The sequence below is a fragment of the Dama dama genome, chromosome 33, assembly GCF_033118175.1.
Source record: "Dama dama isolate Ldn47 chromosome 33, ASM3311817v1, whole genome shotgun sequence".
NCBI lineage: Eukaryota > Metazoa > Chordata > Mammalia > Artiodactyla > Cervidae > Dama > Dama dama.
In genome coordinates this window covers 60,503,915-60,525,947 of record NC_083713.1, presented here as the reverse complement: position 1 = coordinate 60,525,947, position 22,033 = coordinate 60,503,915, and the positions used below count along the sequence as shown (strand labels likewise).

At 36.4% G+C, this 22,033-nt stretch overlaps 1 long non-coding RNA gene across 1 annotated transcript; it reads right to left on the bottom strand.

Moving 5' to 3' along the window:
• Positions 1-8,041: 8,041 nt before the first annotated feature.
• On the bottom strand, positions 8,042-10,307 carry LOC133051058 (uncharacterized). The gene is made up of 2 exons (XR_009691768.1): positions 10,120-10,307; positions 8,042-9,431 (listed from the first exon to the last, which is right to left on the bottom strand). It is a non-coding gene; the product is annotated as an uncharacterized LOC133051058 (long non-coding RNA).
• Between the last annotated feature and the right edge of the window lie 11,726 nt (positions 10,308-22,033).

Here is a 22,033-nt window from a genome sequence, read left to right as displayed (position 1 = left end):
TGAAGTTGACTGGTTCTATGAAAAACTACAAGATCTTCTAGGACTAACACACACACACACACACACACACACACACACACACACTCACAAAGATGTCCATTTCATCATAGGGAACTGGAATCCAAAGTAGGAATTCAAGAAATACCGGGAGTAACAGGCAAGTTTGGCCTTGGAGTACAAAATGAAGCAGGACAAAGACTAACAGAGTTTTGCCAAGAGAATGCACCGTTCATAATAAACATCCTTTTACAACAACACAAGAGATGTCTCTACACATGTACATCACCAGATGGTCAATACAGAAATCGGATTGATTATGTTCTTTACAACCAAAGATGGAGAAGTTCTAGGTAGTCAATAAAAACAAGACATAGAGCTGGCTGTGGCTCAGATCATCAGCTCCTTATTGCAAAATTCAGGCTTTAGTTGAAGAAAATAGGGAAAACTACTAGACTGTTCATGTATGACCTAAATCAAATCCCTCAGTGGAGGTGATGAATAGATTCAAGGGATTAGATTTGGTAGAGAGTGTCTGAAGAACTATGGGTGGAAGTTTGAAACACCGCACAGGAAGCAATAACCAAAATCATTCCAAAGAAAAAGAAATGCAAGAAGGCAAAGTGGTTGTCTGAGGAGGTTCCAATTTTCTTAATGAGAAGCAAAAGGTAAGGGAGAAAGGGAAAGATAAACCCAACTGAATGTACAGTTCCAGAGAATAGTAAGGTGAGATAAGAAGGCCTTCTTAAGTGAACAATGCAAAGAAATAGAGGAAAACAATAGAATAGGAAAGACTAGACTCTTGAAGAAAATTGGAGATATCAGGGAATATTTTATGCAAGGATGGGCATCATAAAGGACAGAAATGGTAAGGACCTAACAGAAACAGAAGAGATTAAGCAGAGGTGGCAAGAATACATAGAAAAACTACACAAGAAAGGTCTTGTGGGCATGGTTGTTTGCTCAGTCCTGTCCAACTCTTTGTGACCCCATGGACTGTAGCACAACAGGCTCCTCTCTCCATGGGGTTTCCAAGGCAAGAAGACTGGGAATGGTTGGCATTCCTCCACCAGGAGATCTTCCTGACCCAGGAACCAAACCAAAATCTCCTGCTGCATCTCCTGCAGCGCAGGTGGATTCTTTACCACTCAACTTTTTGTATGGGAAGCCCATACAAGAAAGCTCTTAATAACCTGAATAACCACAATAGTGTGGTCACTCATCCAGAGCCAGACATCCTGGAGTGTGAAGTGGGCTTTAGGAAGCCTTACTACAAAAAAAAAAAAAAAAAAAAATAGTGGAGGTGACAGAATTCCAGCTGAGCTATTTAAAATCCCAAAAGATGGTGCTGTTAAAGTGCTGCACTCAATATGCCAGCAAATTTGAAAAACTCAGCAGTGGCCACAGAACTGGAAAAAGTATGTTTCCATTCCAATGCCAAAAAAGATCAATGCCAAAGGACGTTCAGACTACTGTATAATTGGAATCATTTCACATGCTCGTAAGATTATGCTTAAAACCCTTCAATCTAGGCTTTAGCAGTATGTGAACTAAGAACTTCCAGATGTACAAACTAGGTTTTGAAGAGGCAGAGGAACCAGAGATCAAATCACCAACATTCACTGGATCATGGAGAAAGCAAGGGAATTCCAGAAAAACATCTGCTTCATTGAATACACTAAAACCTTTGATTTTGTGGATCACAACAAACTATGAAAAATTCTTCAAGAGATGGGACTACCAGATCACCTTTCCTGTCTCATGCAAAACCTGTATGCAGGTCAAGAAGCAACAGTTAGAACCAGACATGGAACGATGGATGGGTTCAAAATTGGAAAAGGAATATGACATGGCTGTATACTGTCACCCTCTTTATTTAACTTCTATGCAGAGTACATCACGGGAAATGTCAGGCTGCATGAATTACAAGCTGGAATCAAGATTGCCAGGAGAAATATCAACAACTTCAGATATGCAGATGATACCACACTAATGGCAGAAAGTGAAGAGGAACTAACAGCCTTTTGATGAAAGTGAAAGAGGAGAGTAAAAAGTTGACTCAAAACTCAACATTCAAGAAATAAATATCATGGTATCTAGTCACATCACTTCATGACAAATGAAGTGAAGTGAAAGTCACTCAGTCATGTCCAACTCTTTGTGACCCTATGGACTGTACAGTCCATGGAATTCTCTAGGCCAGAATATTGGAGTGGGTAGCCTTTCCCTTCTCCAGGGGATCTTCCCAATCCAGGGATCAAATCCAGCTCTCCCTCATTGCAGGCAGATTCTTTACAAGCTGAGCCACAAGGGAAACCTAAATAGACAAATGGCAAATAGATGGGGAAAAAGTGAAAGCCATGACAAATGTTATCTTCTTGAGTTCCAAAAGCACTGCAGACAGTGACCTCCGCCATGAAATTAAAAGACACTTTCTCCTTGGAAAGAAAGCTATGACAAACCTAGACAAGATATTAAAAAGGAGGACATTGCTTTGCCAACAAAGGTCTGTATGTTTTTTCCAGTAGTCATGTATGGATGTGACAGCTGGACCATAAAGAAGGCTGAGTGCCGAAGAATTGATGCTTTCGAATTGTGGTACTGGAGAAGACTCTTGAGAGTCCCTTGGACATCAAGGAGATCAAACCAGTCAATCCTAAAGGAAATCAACCCTGAATACTCATTGGAGGGACTGATGCTGAAGGTGAACTCCCACACTTTGGCCACCTGATGTGAAGAGCCGACTCATGGGAAAAGATCCTGATGCTGGGAAAGATTGAGGGCAGGAGGAGAAGCGGAGGACAGAATATGAGACAGTCAGAATATGAGGCATCGCTGCCTCAATGGAAGGACTTCCCTGGTGGCTCAGACAGTAAAGTGTCTGCCTACAATGTGGGAGACCCGGGTTCAATCCCTGGGTTGGGAAGAACCCCTGGAGAAGGAAATGGAAGCCCACTCCAGTATTCTTGCCTATAAAAACCCATGGATGGAGGAGCCTGGCAGGCTACAGTGCATGGAATCGCAAAGAGTCGGACATGACTGAGCGACTTCACTTTCTTTGTTTGACTCAAAGGACATAAATCTGAGCAAACTCCAGGAGACAATGAAGGACAGAAAAGCCTGGCGTGCTGCAGTCCATGGGGTTTCAAAGTGTTGGACATGGCTTAGCAACTGAACAACAACAACAACAACCATATTTATTTTCTACTTACTGATAATGGCAAACTACATCTGGTGCCTGACTTTGTTGAGAGTTTTGTCATGTTCGTAAAAAAAGATGAACAGAAATACCACGTAGCAAGTCATAAATGTGAAAACAAACTATTTTGCAGAAACTAAGGACCACAAAATTTCAGACTTAAAGTAATAATTGAAAATGGAATTGGAACTCAGCATTAATTTAGATCATTTTATCAGAAAAAAAAAAAAGGATAGGAATATACAGCATACAGTATACTTGCATAGAATAAACAGATGAATTTTGCTGGAATGAATAATTCATTCTTATACAGAAATAACAGGGTATCAGAGAACTCTGACCACCCTGTATGAAATAGCAGCCACCCTCTTTGGTCTTTATTCTCCTTTCTCTTGTTCCTGTTGTTTAGTTGCTGAGTTTGTCCGACTCTTTTTGACCCCATGGGCTGTAGCACATCAGGCCTCCCTGCCCCTCACTGTCTCCTAGAGTTTGTCAAAGTTCATGTCCATGGCCACTTTCTCTAATTATATTCTTTGCACAGACCACCACCAAAGCTTTGCTGGTGCCCCTGCTGTTGTTTAATTCTCCCTCTCCTACCTCTAAAATGTAAGCTCTGTGGGAACAGGGCATTGCTGTTGTTTTTACTGCCGAAATCTCCTGTTTCTGAGATTGAAACAGTACTTAACACCTAACGGATTCTTAATAAATATTTGTTTAAGGGAAAATAAAAAATAAATAACAGGGTATCAAAAGCAGGTAGAGACCAGATGGGAAAACAGATAACACATCTGAGTTCTATTATCCAGGCAGTTCAAAAAATTAGAATTAGGATTTCTCAGTACAAGAATGATGTGTAACAAGTCATTATAGGAATCTATGATTTTTTACATTGCAAGTAGGGTATAGATTGTAAGTGGTTTTAAAAAAAGCTAGGAACCATTGAGTTGTCATTAAAAACCTAGAAGCAGTTTGCTATTAAAAATACTTGAAAGATACAATAATTTATAATTTATGTGTCAAGAATGTTGGGTTAAATATAATATTTAAATTTAACAGATAATAAAATAAAAAATAACCACTCATAACATTTTTAGTGCTTACTGTGTGTCAGACACTGAGTGAAGTATTTTAAATTTTTTATCTCATTTAATCTTTTCCAAAACCCTTTGTGGTAGAAATCATGATTATCTCAGCTTCCTGAAAGTGGAAACAGCAGCTTAGAGAAGATAGGTTTCTTACTTCATGAAGATGATAAGTGACAAAACCAGGTTTTGAATCCAGTTCTACCTGGCTCTAGAGTGTATACACTATCTTCCCTCAAGTGTGGACACATTCATGATGAGTATGATTTATTTATTAAAAGAACTTTATAAAAGTCCAGGCAAATAGTGGCTCCAGGAGAAATAGAGGGGAGGGAAAGATGCAAGATAAATCACTAAATTCAATTCTAGAAGAAAGATGAGGACAAGGACAACTCCAAGAGTTTGAATATGGGACGCATGGAGAGCAGGAGGGCCACTGATGGAAATAATATTACAAACCAGAGAACAAGCTGGTTTCAGTAATAAAATAAGCTTCCATTTAACAATAAGAAAACAATATTGGCTCATTTTAGACCAAATTCAACTTTTATAATTATATCCTTTGAACCCAGCAATTCCCAAAATAATGTTGTTTTTCTTTAGTCACTAAGTTGTGGCTAACTCTTTGAGACCCTGTGGACTAGTAGCCGACCAGACTCCTCTGTTCATGCGATTTCTCAGGCAAGAATACTGGAGTGGGTTGCCATTTTCTTCTCCAGGGGATCTTCCTGACCCAGGGATTGAACTCATGTCTCCTGCATTGGCAGGTGGATTCTTTACCACTGAGCCACCACGGGAGCCTAAAATAATGTTAATAAGCATTAAATAAATTGTTCCTAGATGTGGTTTCAGCATAGAGCTTATTTTATCTTCTTCCTAAGATAAGAATACACAGCAATAACTAACCATACCATCTGATGAAGCAGTTCAACTACTGTGGACATTGGTGCCCCGGCTCAGGTCATTTAAAATTTCCCCAACTAATGAGATAGTTTGTCTACTTCTCCCTTAGTTTAGTCCTTCCAATTAACAATGTCCATTTGTGCAAACCAAAGCCCCCATCAACTTTTCAACTGCATTGTTCTTAAATATAAATAGAAACTCAAGAATCTGCAGGCACACAAGAAAAGTTGACAATATGAATAAAAAAAAATACAAAGGAAGGAATATTGAAAGGGTGAACAGACAAAGTAGTTAACACAAAGACTAAGAAATAAAATAATAAGAGGAAAATGATATTGATTATTACCTACAGAGAGTCCAGAATATATTGAATTTGTAAGACCAGCATTATAGACCTTAGAAGTCATCACTTCTAAGGTCTTTTGTTGATATTGTTTGTTAAAAAGAAAAACATTTGGATGAGTCCTACTGGTCTGAGAGAATTTGACATGAAAATGTCAGTATTAAATGTCAGTACCTCTTTAGAAAATATCATTGAATAAATATAGCTGTGACACAATACAAGACTGTTTTGATTAAAAGCATTTTTAACACAAATTATATACCTTTCAGCTAAGGCTGCAATAAAGGAAAGTGAGTCCTAGGAACCCCTGGCTGTGCAGTGCTTGGTCACTCAGTCGTGTCTGACTCTTTGCGACCCTGTGGAGTGTAGCCCGCCAGGCTCCTCTGTCCATAGGGATTTTCCAGGCATGAACACTGGAGTAGGTTGCCATGCCCTTCTTCACGGGATCTTCCCAACCCAGGATTGGACCCGGGTCTCCCACACTGCAGATGGATTCTTACCATCTGAGCCACCAGGGAAACCCAGTTGTGAAGGCCTAAAATACATTCCATGATCCTAGCAGGTATCTCTTAGAAACATCACGTCTCACCAAAGTTCCTCCAAGGCAGCCTGTAGCAGTGTAATAAGACTTAAATAGTACTCTCATGAAATAGTCACAGTTCACTGAAAGTAACCTGTTATGAGTAATTAATCCAGAAAGTTAATTTCCTTTATATCTTCAAATCTTTGTAGCTGTGATATAAAAATCTGGATACAGAATTAGGAGAAGGGGATTAAAATTACAGCTACCTACCATCTGACTTTCAAAAAAATCAATTACCATTCTGAGTATTTGGTTTCTACCTAGAACATAAATATAATAACATCTTTGTAGCATAACTTACTAAAAAATTAATTAACTAAATGTTTAAAAGAACTTATGGTGATTAAAATATAGATACTACTACATTGAACATACACTTTTTACATAGGCTTAAACTAAAATTTTCACATACAATTTAAAAATCATTATATATTATTTTATCATTGTTAAGAGGTTAGTCCACTATGTATGTGAAGTAAAAGTCTCTCAGTTGTGTCCAACTCTTTGTGACCCCATGGACTATACAATTCACGGAATCCTGCAGGACAGAATACTAGAGTGGGTAGCCTATGTCTTCTCCAAAGGATCTTCCCAACCCAGGAATCGAACCAGGGTATCCTACATTGCAGGTGGATTTTTTACCAACTGAGCTATCAGGGGAGCCTTCACTATGTATACATAGTATTTTATCTAACACCAAACAGGTGTGTGTGTGCGTGTGTGCACACGTGCACACATATGCTCAGTCATGTCTGACTCTTTCCAACCCCAGGGACTTTATCCTGCCAGGCTCCTCTGTCCATGGAATTTCCCAGGCAATAATACTGGAGCAGGTTGCCACTTCCTCCTCTAAGGAATCTTCCCCACCCAATGATCGAAGCTGTCTCTTGTGTCTCTTGTGTTGGCAGGCAGATTCTTTACCAATTGCATCACCTGAGAATCCCAGGCTTTACTGAAAAATCTTTATGTACTCCCAACCATCTGGAGAGATGGATATTTATTCTGAGCAAAAAAACCCAAACAAACAAAAATAAACATACAATATAGTATCATATGACTATAATATGATAATAAAAAAGATGGGTTTTATTATTTGGGTTTTATTTATTTGGGTTTTATTAATGCAAAACCCAACTTTCACCCCTAATGCTGTCATATTTGAACAATAATTACTTTTTCCTCTAATGTAAAATTTAAAAATCTGAAATAATGATTTCTAAGATCTATAATGCTCTGGAACTCAAGCTCAAAACATTTCCAATAGTCATTCAGCCTAGACCATAATCTAAACTGAATTGGTTCAAAATACACAAATTATTTTTTCTAGTTTTCTCTTTATAACTTCTTTGAATATGTTTGGAATAGCAAATCTAATTTTTAACAAAATTATATCTTTTTTTCTCTTTAAAAGCAATGCTCATTGTTTAAGAAGAGAAATATCAAATAGAAAATGCATTGTTCTAAACAATAGCCCAGTGAAATATTCATTTCTCATTTACTGCCTGAACGTGGAACTCTTTACTGGCCAAACATTCATTTCTTCATTTCTGACCTTAAGTGGAAAAGTTGTTTTCACCTATCTTGCTTTTTCTCTTTTGTTTGTGGTGGTGCTTTTCATCAAGTATATAGAGCAAAGGTGGGCAGAGGGAGATGAGTGACAAATACCAAATCCTTCATCCTGTGTGGTTTCATTCTAAATTACATGAGAAGCTGAGAGGTTATTACAATATTTTTAAAACACACCCACTTTTCCACTTTTCCACATTCCTCCTTTCCTGTGCTTTATTTTACAGAGGAAGGAAAATCACTCTGGAAATACTGCTCTGAGGTCATGAAATTATAATATCTCTTGATTAATTTTACAGACAAAATATTTATGATCTTCATAAAACTTTGTCTTACAGACTTACTGATGCGATAGTAATTATCACCAATAGACTTGCAACCAAATTTATTATTAACATTCTCAGCAAAGTTCCTTAAAATGTTAAACATTAGAATTACCATACGACCCAGCATGTCTACTCTTAGGTACCCAGGAGAAGCACAGACATATATCTACACAAACACTTGCACATGGAAAGCTACTATAGCGTCAAGGCTTGAAGGGAAGCTGGCGAGGGGTTGCCAGGACCTGAGAGCTGCAGTGTATCAGAGGGGCTGCCTAACAGGAGCTATGGATGTAGATGGAGAGCATAGCGTAAGAGGCAACCTGAGGGATGCAGAACTTTCCTCTTTCTGCCCTCTATCTGTCTACGCCCTCCTTTGGCCATTTCCAAAGGTCAAGTGATAAAGGAACAGGATGAAAAGGGTTGAAAGGGGATCAATCACCAATGTTATTGCCTTCTTTAATTATATGGTACTTGTTCTTTTAAAATCAACTGATATTTAGGACATCACTGTGCTATTATGGTTGTATCTTACTTTGCCATTGTCATGGAAATATCACAGGAAACAAAATGCAAAATGAAGTGCACTTAACTATTCAACCAAAATGGAAATGTGTTTAAAAATGCAAGCAAAAGCTCTGCAAAAACTAGAATATTTCAGGGACAATTCACATGTCTATTCTAGCTAGTATAATTATAAACCATAAAGTAATTCTCCCAACTTTGTCATGAGGCTGAGACAATTTTCAGCTGTCCCATTATTCCTCATTGTAAAGAAGACAATATGTAAGCCATGGTTATATTTTGCAAGTTTTTTTTTTTTTTTCTGGTAGTGACCCAGTGGTAGATTTGAATTCAAATGCTATCTCTAGAATAAATGAATAGCTGCTCTTCAGGAATCCTAAATATTAGTCAGTCAATCAGTTCAGTTGCTCAGTCGTGTCTGGCTCTCTGCAACCCCACGGACTGCAGCATGCCAGGCCTCCCTGTCTATCACCAACACCCAGAGTTTACTCAAATTCATGTCCATTGAGTTGGTGATGCCATCCAAACATCTCATCCTCTGTTGTCCCCTTCTCCTCCTGCCTTCAATCTTTCCCAGCATCAGGGTCTTTTCCAATGAGTCAGCTCTTCGCATCAGGTGGCCAAAGTATTGGAGTTTCAGCTTCAGCATCAGTCCTTCCAATGAATATTCAGGACTGATTTCCTTTAGGATTGACTGGTTGGATCTCCTTGCAGTCCAAGGGACTCTCGTGAGTCTTCTCCAACACCACAGTTCAAAAGCATCAATTCTTCAGTGCTCAGCTTTCTTTAGAGTCCAACTCTCACATCTCTACATGACTACTGGAAAAACCATAGCTTCGACTAGACAGACCTTTGTTGGCAAAGTAAAGTCTCTGCTTTAGTCAGGATGACACTATATAGATGTAATCTCCTTTGAATGAGAGAATAAAATGAGAGAATGAGAGAATAAAAATTTGAATACTAATTCATTTCACTGATTAATTAAAAAGCCACTCATCCCATTGTAAATCTAAATATCATCCTACAGGAATTTAAATAAACATGTAAATGTACTGTAATGTGCACAAATTGCAATGTAAAAAAAATATTGTAATGTAGAGGAGTGACCATGATGGCAAAGTAGGAAAATCCTGAGCTCACCTCCTCCCATGGGCAAAGCAAAGTCACAATTATTTGTAAAGCAACTATGGATAAGAAAGACCTGAAGATTAGCAGAAAAGATCTTCTACAACTAGAGGTATAAAGGAGAAAGTACAAGATAGGTAGGAGGGGCAATGATATAAGTTTGTCAAGACCCATACCCCTAGGGTGAGTTATCCACAAATGGGAAGATAATTATTGATACAATCTCAGAGGTTCTTCCTGTATACTTCTCAAGGGATCTGAGTCCACATTGGGCTCCCCAGCCTGGAGGTTCATGAACTGGGAAGATAAGTCCCTGGAAAATCTGGTTTTGAGGACCAGTGGGGCTTATTTTCAGGAGAGTCAGAGGGCTATAGGAAATAAGACTCCACTCATAAATGATCCTCACAAAGTCTCACACACTCCGAGAGCCAGGGCAGAGGCAGTAATTTGAAAGGAACCTGGGTAGGACCTACCTGCTGATCTTGGAGAGCCTCTCAGAGAGGCAGGAGGCAACTGGAGCACACCCTGAAGACAAGACACTGACAGCAGCTATTTTGGGGAATTCATGCAGCCATGAGGACACTAATGTTGGTAAATACCATTTTGGAAACTTCCAAATCCTATTAGTGCCAGGACTGGATCCATCTGCTCACTAGCGGGCTGGCTGCCTCAGAACCCACTGAGTCTCTAGGAGCCTCGGCACACGGCTCCACCCACCAGAGAGCCCATGACTCTGACTCACCGACCAGAAACTAGGAAAAGCAGAACAGGCAAAACCCAATGTTAGTAGAAACAAAGAAATCATAAAATGAGAACAAAAATAAATGAAATAGAGACAATAAAGAATATCAGTGAAACTAAGAGAGAGTTTTCTGTTAAGGTAAACAAAATAGATAAACTTTTAGCCATAATGTGTCAAGAAAAAGAAAGTGAGGGCACAAATAAATAAAAGAGAATGAAGAAGTTACAACTGATCCCACAAAAACACAAAAGATCATGAGATTACTAGGAAAAATGATGGGCTTCCCTGGTGGCTCAGATGTTATAGAATCTGCCTGCAATGTAGGAGGCCTGGGTTCGATCCCAGGGCTGGGAAGATCCCCTGGAGAAAGGCATGGCAATCCCTCCAGAATTCTTGCCTGGAGGATCCAGGAGCCTGGAGCCTGGAGCCTGGAGCTGCAAAGAGTCAGATATGACTGAGCAGCTAAGCACAAGCACAGCAGGAACAATAATATACCAATAAAATGAGTAACTGACAGGAAATGAACACATTCCTAGAAATGTACAATTTCTCAAGATTGAATGAGGAAGAAATAAAAGCTATGAACAGACTGATTACCAGTAACTAAATTGCATTAGTTTAAAAAAAAGCTCCCAGAAAACAAAAAGTCCAAGATCAGACAAAGATCACAAAGAAGTAAAATTACAGACCAGTATCACTGAGGAAGAGAGACACAAATGTCCTCCACAAAATATTAGAAAAAAAAATTCAACAAATATGAAAAGTTTGTATACTATGTTCAAGTGAAATTTCTCTCAAGGATGCAAGTACGGTTTAATATTTATAAATCAATCAATGTGAAACACCACATTAACAAATTAAAGAATAAAAATTATATAATCATCTCAACAGATGCAGGAAAACCTTTTAACAAAGTTCAACATTCATTTATCATATAAACTCCCTACAAAATGGGTATAAAGGAAACATATTTCAATATAGTAAAGGCCAATATATGATAATCCCACAACAAACATCATGCTCAATAGTGAAAGGCTGAAAGCATTTCCTCTGAGATCAGGAATATGACATGGATACCCAAACTCATCACTTTTATTCACATGAAATCGGAAGTCCAAGGCACAGTAATCAGACAAGAAAAAGAAATAAAAGGAATCCAAATAGGAAAGGAAGAAGTAAAATCGGGACTGTTTGCAGATGACATGATACATATATAGAAAACTCAAAAGACACCATTAAAAAATGAGTAGAAACCATCAGTGAATTCAGTAAAGCTGCAGGACACAGAACTAATACAAAGAAATTTATTGCATTTCTATAGAGTAACAGTGAACTATCAAAAAGAAATTAAGTAAATAATCCCATTTGCAATCACATCATAAAGAACAAAATACTTAAAATTAACCTACCTAAGAACGTAAAAACTTATATTCAGTAAACAGTAAGACACTAATGAAAGAAACTGAAGATGACTCAAACAGATCAAAAGATATACTAAGGCATATGGATTGGAATAATTAATATTGCTGAAATGACAATACAGGATAAAATAATCTACAGATTCAATGTAACCCCTAACAAAATGCAAATGGTATTTTTCATAGAACTAGAATTAAAATATTGTATGGAAACTCAAAAGACCTCAAATATCCAAAACAATCTGGAGAGCAAATAAAAGTGAAGGTATCATGCTCCCTCATTTCAAACTTCACTACAAAGTTACAGTAGTCAAAGTAGTATGATACTGACACAAAAACAGACACATATATCAATGGAACAGAATAGAAAACCCCAAAATGAACACATACTTACATGGTCAAATAATCCATGACAAAGGAGAAAGAATATACAATGGGGAAAAGACAGTCTCTTCAATAAGTGATGTTGGAAAAACTGGACATCTACATGTAAAGGAACAAAATTAGAACATTTTCCTCACACCATATTAAAAAACAAACTCAAAATGAATTAGAGACAAATCCAAATTGCAGAACACTCTGTAACACATCTGAACAGTATTCCTCAAAATTGTCGAGGTCATCAAAAGCAGGGAAAGTCGGGAAAACTGTCTCAGTCAAGAGGAGCCTAAGGATACATAACGACTAAATATAATGTAGCATCCTGGATAGGATCCTGGGACAAAAAAGGGAAATTAAGTAAAAACCTAAGGATATCTGAAAACAACTATGGACTTTAGTTAGTAGTAATATATTAGTTGGGCTTCCCCAGCAGCTCAGAGGTAAAGAATCCATCTGCAATGCAGGAGACCTAGGTTCCATCCCTGGATCAGGAAGATCCCCTGAAGAAGGAAGTGGCAACCCACTCCAGTGTTCTTGCCTGGAGAATCCCATGGATAGAGAAGCTTGGCGGGCTTCCATAGGGTCACAAATTTGGACATGACTGAAGCAATGGAGCACAACATATTAGTTGGAATAAATGTATCATACTAACGTAAGACATTAATAGTAAGGATTATTAGTTTTAAGATACATAAGAACTCTACTATTTGGGGGATTTTTTTCCCCATATATTTAAAGCTAATTTAATATTACAATTTTATTTTTAAAAAGTGAGAGCAGGGAGTTCACAGTATGGGTGATTGAAGTGAAAAATGGGGCATAACCTCTTTAAATAATTTTAGCTTCTGAATCATGTAGCTATTCCACATAGTAAAAAACAAACACATTAAAAGGACTAAAAATTATCTAATGATAAAAAGGAAGTGCAAAGATATTCAAAATTCCACTTAGTACTGTTACTGTTGATAGAAATAATGATACTGTAATTTTAAAACCATTTTTAATGCCTGAAAATCCTGTGTTATAGGATAAAGCAAATGAGCAAATTAGTTAATGCCGCTAGAAATAGTATTATTCAGGGAAGAAAAAATATAAACATAAACTGTTAAAACTGAATTGAAAATATCATAACTAACTCATAATTCTGAAATATGTATGTGTATATTGGTGTACTTCTAGCTCAGTTTACTGAACATTTCAGAGAGTGAGCTCAGAGAGGGGCAATGGGTAAAACTAGCACTGTTTGTTATCTGCTTTCTACATTTCACTCTTCACTAAAAACCGTCAGAGTCCATGCTTGAGGCTGGGAAAATATAAGGTAAGTCTGGATATCTTGCAGCCCCATGGACTGCAGCATGCTTGGCTTCCCTGTTCTTAATTTTCTCCCAGAGTTTGCTCAAACTCATGTCCATTGAGTCAATGATGCCATCCAACCATCTCATCCTCCATTGCCCTTTTCTCCTGCCTTCAAACTTTCCCAGCATCAGGGTCTTTTCAAATGAGTCAGAAGTTTGCATCAGGTGGCCAAAGTATGGGAGCTTCAGCTTCAACATCAGTCCTTCCAATGAATATTAAGGGTTGATTTCCTTTAGTATTGACTGGCTTGATCTCCTTCTTGTCCAAGGGACTCTGAAGAGTCTTCTCCAGCACCAGAATTCGAAAGCATCAATTCTTTAGCACTCAGCCTTCTTTATGGTTCAACTCCCATATCCATACATGACTACTGAAAATACCATAGCTTTAAGTATTCAGATCTTTGTTGGCAAAGTGACGTCTCTGCTTTTTAGTATGCTGTCTAGGTTTGTCATAGCTTTACTTCCAAGGAGCAAGCGCTTTTTTTTTTTTTTTTTAATTTCATGGCTGCAATCACTGCAGTGATTTTGGAGCCCAAGAAAATAAACTCTGTCCCTGTTTCCATTGTTTCCCCATCTACTTGCCATGAAGCTATGGGACCAGATACCATGATCTTTGTTTTTTGAATGTTGAGTTTTAAGCCAACTTTTTCACTTTCCTCTCTCAACTTCATCAAGAGGATCTTTAATTCCTCTTCATTTTCTGCCATTAGGGTGATGTTATCTGCATATTTGAGGCTGTTGATATTTCTCCCCCAATCTTGACTACAGCTTATGTTGCATCCAACCTGGAATTTCACATGATATAGTCTTCATATAAGTTAAATAAGTAGGTGACAATATACAGCCTTGACATACTCCTTTCCCAATTTGGAACCAGTCCATTGTTCCATGTCTGGTCAAACTGTTGCTTCTTGACCTGCATAAAGGTTTCTCAGGAGGCAGGTAAAGAGGTCTGGTATTCCCATCTCTTTAAGAATTTTCCAGTTTGCTGTAATCCACACAGTCAAAGGCTTTAGTGTTTCCAGTGGAGCAGAAGTAGATGTTTTTCTGGAAAATACTTGCTTTTTCTATGATTCAATGGATATGGGCAATTTAATCTGATTCCCCTGCCTTTTATAAATCCAGTTTGTACATCTGGAAGTTCTTTGTTCAAACCTAGATTGAAGAATTTTGAGTATAACCTTATTAGCACATGAAATGAGTACAATTGTACTGTAGTTTGAACATTCTTTGGCACTGCCCTTCTTTGGGATTGGAATGAAAACTGACCTTTACCAATCCCGTGGCCACTGTTGAATTTTCCGAATGTGCTGGAATATTGAGTGCAGTACTTTAACAGCATCATCTTTTAGGATTTGAAATAGCTCAGCTGGAATTCCATCACCTCTAGTAGCTTTATTCGTGTAATGCTTCCTAAGGCCCACCTGACTTCACACTCCAGGATGTCTGGCTCTAGGTGAGTGACTACACAATCGGGGTTATCTGGATCATTAAGACCATACTTGTACAGTTCTTCTATGTATTCTCGCCACCTCTTCTTAATATCTTCTGCTTCTGTTAGGTCCTTACTGTTTCTGTCCTTCATTGATCCCATGTTTGCATGAAATGTCCCTCGATATCTCTAATTATTTGAAGAGATCTCTAGTCTTTCCCATTCTATTGTTTTCTTCTATTTCTTTGCATTGTTCACTTAAGAAGGCTTTCTTATCTCTCCTTGCTATTCTTTGGGACTCTGCATTCAGATGGGTGTATCTTTAGTTTGTTTTCAAAAATTAATTGGACATTTAAAAAGGATATAGGAGATACCCTGAAGGACTCCCTGTCATCTATTTTGTATAACTTGGGCATCAAGCAGCAGCAGCATTATAATTGTAATCATTGTAGTTAATTGCAAGACACTGCATAAATATTTAGACTTTACATATAAGTCATATAATTGTATATGCATTCCCACATGTGTATTTCAGAATGAAACAAAGTAAAATGATTTATTCAACATTTCCCCACTGGCAAACTAGACTGATTTCCAGGGAAACTTCTATTAAATATTGATCTAACTGCATTGTTTTGGAGGCTTTTCAAACAACAAAATATACCAATCACTGTTAGTTCACATTTATGTAAGATCTAAATTAGATAAAATACTAGATGGCTCAAGTATCCTGCAGTGATGAAATGAATAGCTCAGTTCCAAATAACATTCTCAAATATGAGTACTGAAAAATGTTTATAATATAGGATTATCCTTTTGAGCAACCTTGTGTTTTTCATAAGTCTATAAAATAAAATTCCCAGAATATTACTTGAAATCTCAAACATAAGAACTGCTGCTGCTCAGAATATTTGACTATTAGAATCCTCCTGTAATTGTTGATGTTCGGCCTTCCTATTTTAATGTTACTCTTCAAACTAAACACAGCTGTGCTCACAGATACGTCTAAGAGCTTCAACATATGGCTATTGTATTTTTCATTTAGGGATGGATTTCCGTTGGCAAACAGCCTCTGCTACTTTAAAAACCTACTTTTTGCTTGTCTTGGACATGCTCAGGAGCCTTTACTTAAAATGGGTACCCTCCTTTTACTTTCTTGGGGGCACATAAACTGCTTTTTTGACGGCTATTGTCTGTGCCATGAGATTACATACAGCTGAATCCAGGATAAGCTGATGCACTCTTGTTGCCTCAGAAGTTTACCATCTCTGTGACAGGCTTTGCTAAAACAATCTAAAATTGTATGACATATATTATTAAGATATTGTTCATAATTTATACTAAAAATGTATCCTTTTTGTGATGTTTATGTAGTTTATTATTAGAAAATATTTTTTGTTATAACAGACACATCATTAACAACTACATTCAGGAGAATCAGACTGAAAGAAAAAGCATGGAAAAAGATATACCATATAAATAACAGAAAAAAAAAAAAAGAAAAAGAGAGAGAGAGAAGAAAGAAAGCTGGAATGCTATGCTATTACCAGACAAAACAGACTTTAAGACAAAAATTGTTATTAGACTCAAAGAAGGATATTTTATAATGCTAAAAGGGCAAATTCGTGAAGAAGATATAACAATTATAAAAATATACACAACTAATAAATGAGCCCTAATATATATGAAGTAAAACTATCAGACTTGAAGGGAGAAATAGACAATTAAACAATAAAAGTTTTAGACTTCGATGCCCCACATTTCATAATGGATAGAACAACCAGGCAGAAGATCAACAAGGAAATAGAAGATTTAAATAGCACTGTTATCTAGCTAGAATTAACAGACATCCGTAGAACACTGCACCACAATATATGCCATACATTCTACTTAAATGCACATGGACCATTCTTCACAATGTATTGTAAGTTTGAAGATAAAATAAGTGTCAATAAACTGTTGACAGGACTGAAATCATACAAAGTGTGCACTTTGACCAAAATGAAATAAAATTAGAATTCAGTAAAAGAAGGAAATTTGGGAAATTCACAAATAATTGGAAATTAACAACATACTACCAAATAACCAATGGACCAAAGAACTCTCAAAGGAAATTAGAAAATATTTTGAGGTGAATAAGAATGAAGACACAACATACCAAATTTATGAGATGGGATAAAAGCAGTGCTTAAATGGAAATTTATATTAGCAAATACCTTTATTAAAACTGTAGGTAGATTCAAACCAGTAACTATCTATCTAAGAGAGTAAAAAATGAAGAGCAAATTAAACTCAAAGCAAGCAGAAGGACAAAATAAGTATCACCGTGTGAGAAAAATACAGAATTGAAAACAATAGAGAAAATCAACAAAACCAAATGCTGGCTCTTCACAAATGTCAACAAAGTTTACAAACCTTAGTAAGATTGACAAAGAGGGGAAAAAAGAAAGTTCAAATTGCTAAAGTCAGGAATGAAAGAGGAAACATTACTATCAATCATACAGAAAAAAAGATTATAAGGAAATATTATGAATATTATATGAAAACAACTTTGATAATCTAGATTAAATGGACAAATTGCTAGAAAGATGCAAACTATTAAAAGCTGACTCAAGGAAAAAATGGAAAATCTGACTAGACCTACAACAAGAAATTGAACTACCAATCAAAAACTTACCACAAGGACCAGATGACTTCACTGGTGAATTCTACCAAACATTTAATGAAGAATTAATAGTACTTTAAAAGATTTTTTAAAAATAGGGGGAGAGAAAGTACAATTTATTTTATGAGGTCAATATTACCCTGATACTATAACCAGATAAAGACCTCACAAGGAAATAAATCCTGAAGAATAATATCTCTTATGAATGCAGACACAAAAATCCTCCACAAAATACTAGTATTACAAAGAAAGAATTATACAACATGTCCATGTAGGATTTGTTCCAAATATGTAAAATTAATTCAGAGTGATGAAAAGTCAATGTATGATAACCCCCTGTAAATAACAACAACCTAGAGATAAAAGAGGACTTCAGTCTGATGCAGAGCATCTATGAAAACCCACAGCCAGTATTGATTATATTTAATCGTGAAAGACTGAAAGCTTTTCTCTGAGATCAGGAACATGACAAGAATGTCCCTTACTGCCATTTCTATTTAACACTATAGATTCTTGACACAGACACACACATACACATCCAGATTGAAAAGAGGAAATAAATTCATCCAAGTTTACAGATGACATAATCTTCTATATAAAAAAAACCTAAGGAATCCCCACAAAGGAACTAAAAACTATTGGAGTTAATAAGCAAGTTCAGCAAGGTTGCAGGATACAACATCAATATGCAAAACAACTATACTCTATACACTAGCAATAAAAATCTGAAAATTGAATTAAGAAACAATTTTATTTTTAATACTATCCAAAGGAATAAAATATTTAGGCATAAACTTAACCAACCTAGTTCAAAATGTGTACTCTGAACAGTATAAAACATTGTTTAAAGAAATTAAAGACCTTAAAAACATGGAAAGGCTCTCCTGTTCAGGGATTGGAAGATTTGATATTTTTGAGATGGTAATACTTTCCAATGGTTTCCCTGGTGACTCAGTTGTGAAGAATCCACCTGCATTGCAGGAGATGCTGGTTTGATTCTTAGGCTGAGATCTCTTGGAGAAGGAAATGGCACCCACTTCAGTATTCTTGCCTGGGAAATCCCGTGGTCAGAGGAGCCTGGTAGGCTACAGTCCATGGAGTCATAAAAGAGTCAGACATCACTTAGTGACTGAACAACAACAATACCTCCCAAACTTATTTACAGATTCAATGTAATCCCTGTCAAAATCCTAGCTGACTTTTTATTTTTGCAGAAATTGAGCTGATCCTAAAATTCATATGAAAATTTAAAAGACAGAGAATAGTGGAAACAATATTGTAAAAGAAGAACTTGTTGTAGGATGCACATTTCTCATTTTCAAAGCTTACTACAAAGTTATAGTAATCAAGACTGTGCAACTTGTAAAAGGGCAGACATACAGGTGAATGGAATAGAACAGAGAGTGCAGATAAATAGAGGCATATATTTATGGTCAATTGACTTCAACCAAGATGCCTAGTTAATTAAATGGAGAAATAATAGTGAAAAAATAATACTGAGACAACTGAATATCCACAGGCAAAAGAATGAAGTTGGATTACCTTTACCTGACACTTTATATAAAAATAAACTAAAAAAATAAATAAATAAACTAAGAATTAAAGATCTAAATATAAGAGCTAAAACTATTTAATTCTTAAAGGAAAACATAGGTGTGAATCTTTACGACCTTGGATTAGGCAGTGGTTTCTCAAATATGACACCAAAAGCACAAACAACTGCCCAAAATAAAAGGGATAAAATGAATTTCATCAAAATTAAAATGAAACAAAAACACAAATGTGTCAAAAGACAGTATCCAGAAAATAAAAAGACAACTCACAAAATGGGATAAAATATTTTAAAACCATATATCTGATGTTCAGAATATATAAAGAACACATAAACTCAATAATAAAAACACTTGAAAGGAGCAAAGTGTTTGGATAGACATTTCTCCAAATAAGATGTATGCATGACTAATAAGCATATAAAATGATACTCAATAACATTAAGCCAACGTGCATGCTCAGTAATGTCTGACTCTTTACGAACCTTTGGACTGTAGCCCACCAGGCTCCTCTGACCATGGGATTTTTCAGGCAAGAATCATGAAGTTGGTTGCCATTTCCTCCTCCAAGGGATCTTCCCGACCCAGGGATTGAATCCACATCTGCTGCTTCTCCTGTTTTGCAGACAGATTCTTTACCCGCTGAGTCATCAGGGAAGCCCTCAATATCATTGGGGAAATGTGTATTAAAACTACAATAAGGTACTAATTCACAACCACTAGGTTGACTAAAACCAAAAAGACAGACAATAACAAGTATTGAAAAGTATGTGAGAAAAATTGGAACACTTATTCATTCTTATGGAAAAATAAAATGCTCAGGCATTTTGTAAAAGTTTGTCAGTTCATCAGACAGTTAAACATAGTCAACATCAAACAGTTACCATATGATACAGAAAATCCATTACTAGATACATACCCAAGGGAGATGAAAACATACATCCCCATAAAAATGTGTACATGAATGTTCATAGCAGCATTATTCACAATAGCCAAAAAGTGAAAACAACCTAAATGTCCATCAACTGGTGAACTAATAAACAGAATGTGGTGTATCCAGAAAATGGAATTTTATTTGGTAATAAAAAAAATGATCACTGATACTGCTATAAAATTGATGAGCCTTGAGAACATTATGCTAAATGAAGGAAACCAGTCACAAAAGACCACAAGTTACTATGTGATTTCTTCATGTGAAATTTTCAGATAGAAACCTTTCTAAAAGGACAAAAAGTATATTAGTGGTCATCTGTGGCTGGTCGTAGAGGTGATGCGAGATTGTGAGATTATGGCTAAGGGGAGCAAGGTTTCCTATGGGACAATGAAAATATTCTGAAATTTATTTGGTGATGATATCCATCTCTGTGAATATGCTAAAAGTCACTGAATGTTATACTTTAACTGTGTGAATTGTATCACTATAAAGATGTTTATAACAAGGCTGAATGGAGAATGAAGTAGTAAAATATGCTATCATGTGGACGAACCTTGAAAATATGCTAAATGAAAGAAGTCAGATACAAAAGGCCACATATAAATCAATTATTATGAAATGAAAATAGGTAAATCAATAGAGGCAGACACTATATCAGTATTTCCTAGGGATCAGGAGAAGGCATAAGTAACTACTGACTACTAATGGGTATAGGGTTTGGTGATGATGAAAATATTCTGGAATTAGTAGTGATAATTGCACAACTATGTTACTATACTAAAAACTACTGAACTGTACATTTAAAAAAGTAAACGCAATAATTTTCAAATAAAATAAGTGTCAATTTATAATGTATATTGCTTAATAAATAGTAGGCTTAATTATATGACTATGTTTGATTGTTAATCCCCTGAGGATATTTAAAGTTTATTTTGAATCAATTAAGTGCTCTTTTCTAACTAAAGCTCATTAAGCTCTATGGCAAATGGGTAATGATTAACACTTATAGATAAAAACATTCTTAATGAACAGAAGATAGGACTCACAACCCTTACTATTCACACGACAGTTTTTACTCAAGAATATATTAGCTTTCAAATTGTGTGTGCTGGAGAAGACTCTTAAGAGTCCTTTGGACTGCTCAGAGATCAAACCAGTCATTACTAAAGGAAATCAACTCTGACAATTCATTGCAAGGACTGATGCTGAAGCTGAAGCTTCAATACTTTGGCCACTTGATGCAAAGTGCTGACTTATTGGAAAAGCCTCCGATGCTGGGAAAGATTGAAAGTAAAAGGAGAAAGGGGCAGCAGAGGATGAGATGGTTGGATAGCATCACCAACTCAATGGACACAAATTTGAGCAAACTCTGGGAGATGGTGCAGCAGAGAAGCCTGGTGTGCTGCAATCCATGGGATCAAAAAGAGTCAGACATGACTTAGTGACTGAACAACAATGATCAGCTCCAAATTCAAATGCAAAACCTGGTTGAGTCACAAATACACATTCATCAGCTCTGACCACATTTAGTTAAGTCATTAGGAACTTTGATAAGAGCAGTTTTGTACACAGAAGAACTATCATTAGTCTTGGTTTGGGGTAATAAATCTGATCACAAGATTTTGACAGCAACATAATATGACTGTATTAATTTTTATGGCTATCTTGGAAAACACAGATTGTATTCACACATCCAGAGTTGTTTGACATAGAATCTCCCCAAGAACACTTGGTTGATGTAGTCAAATTATATATATATATTTATATATATATATATATTTTGGTCAATCAAGTCCATTAAAAATATTGACTGAGTTTTAAACCTTTTCAACCATTTGTTTTTGACATAATAGACAAGGGTATTGACAAGCACAATCAAGGACAGACAGGAAGATTGATTAAAGTGGCAC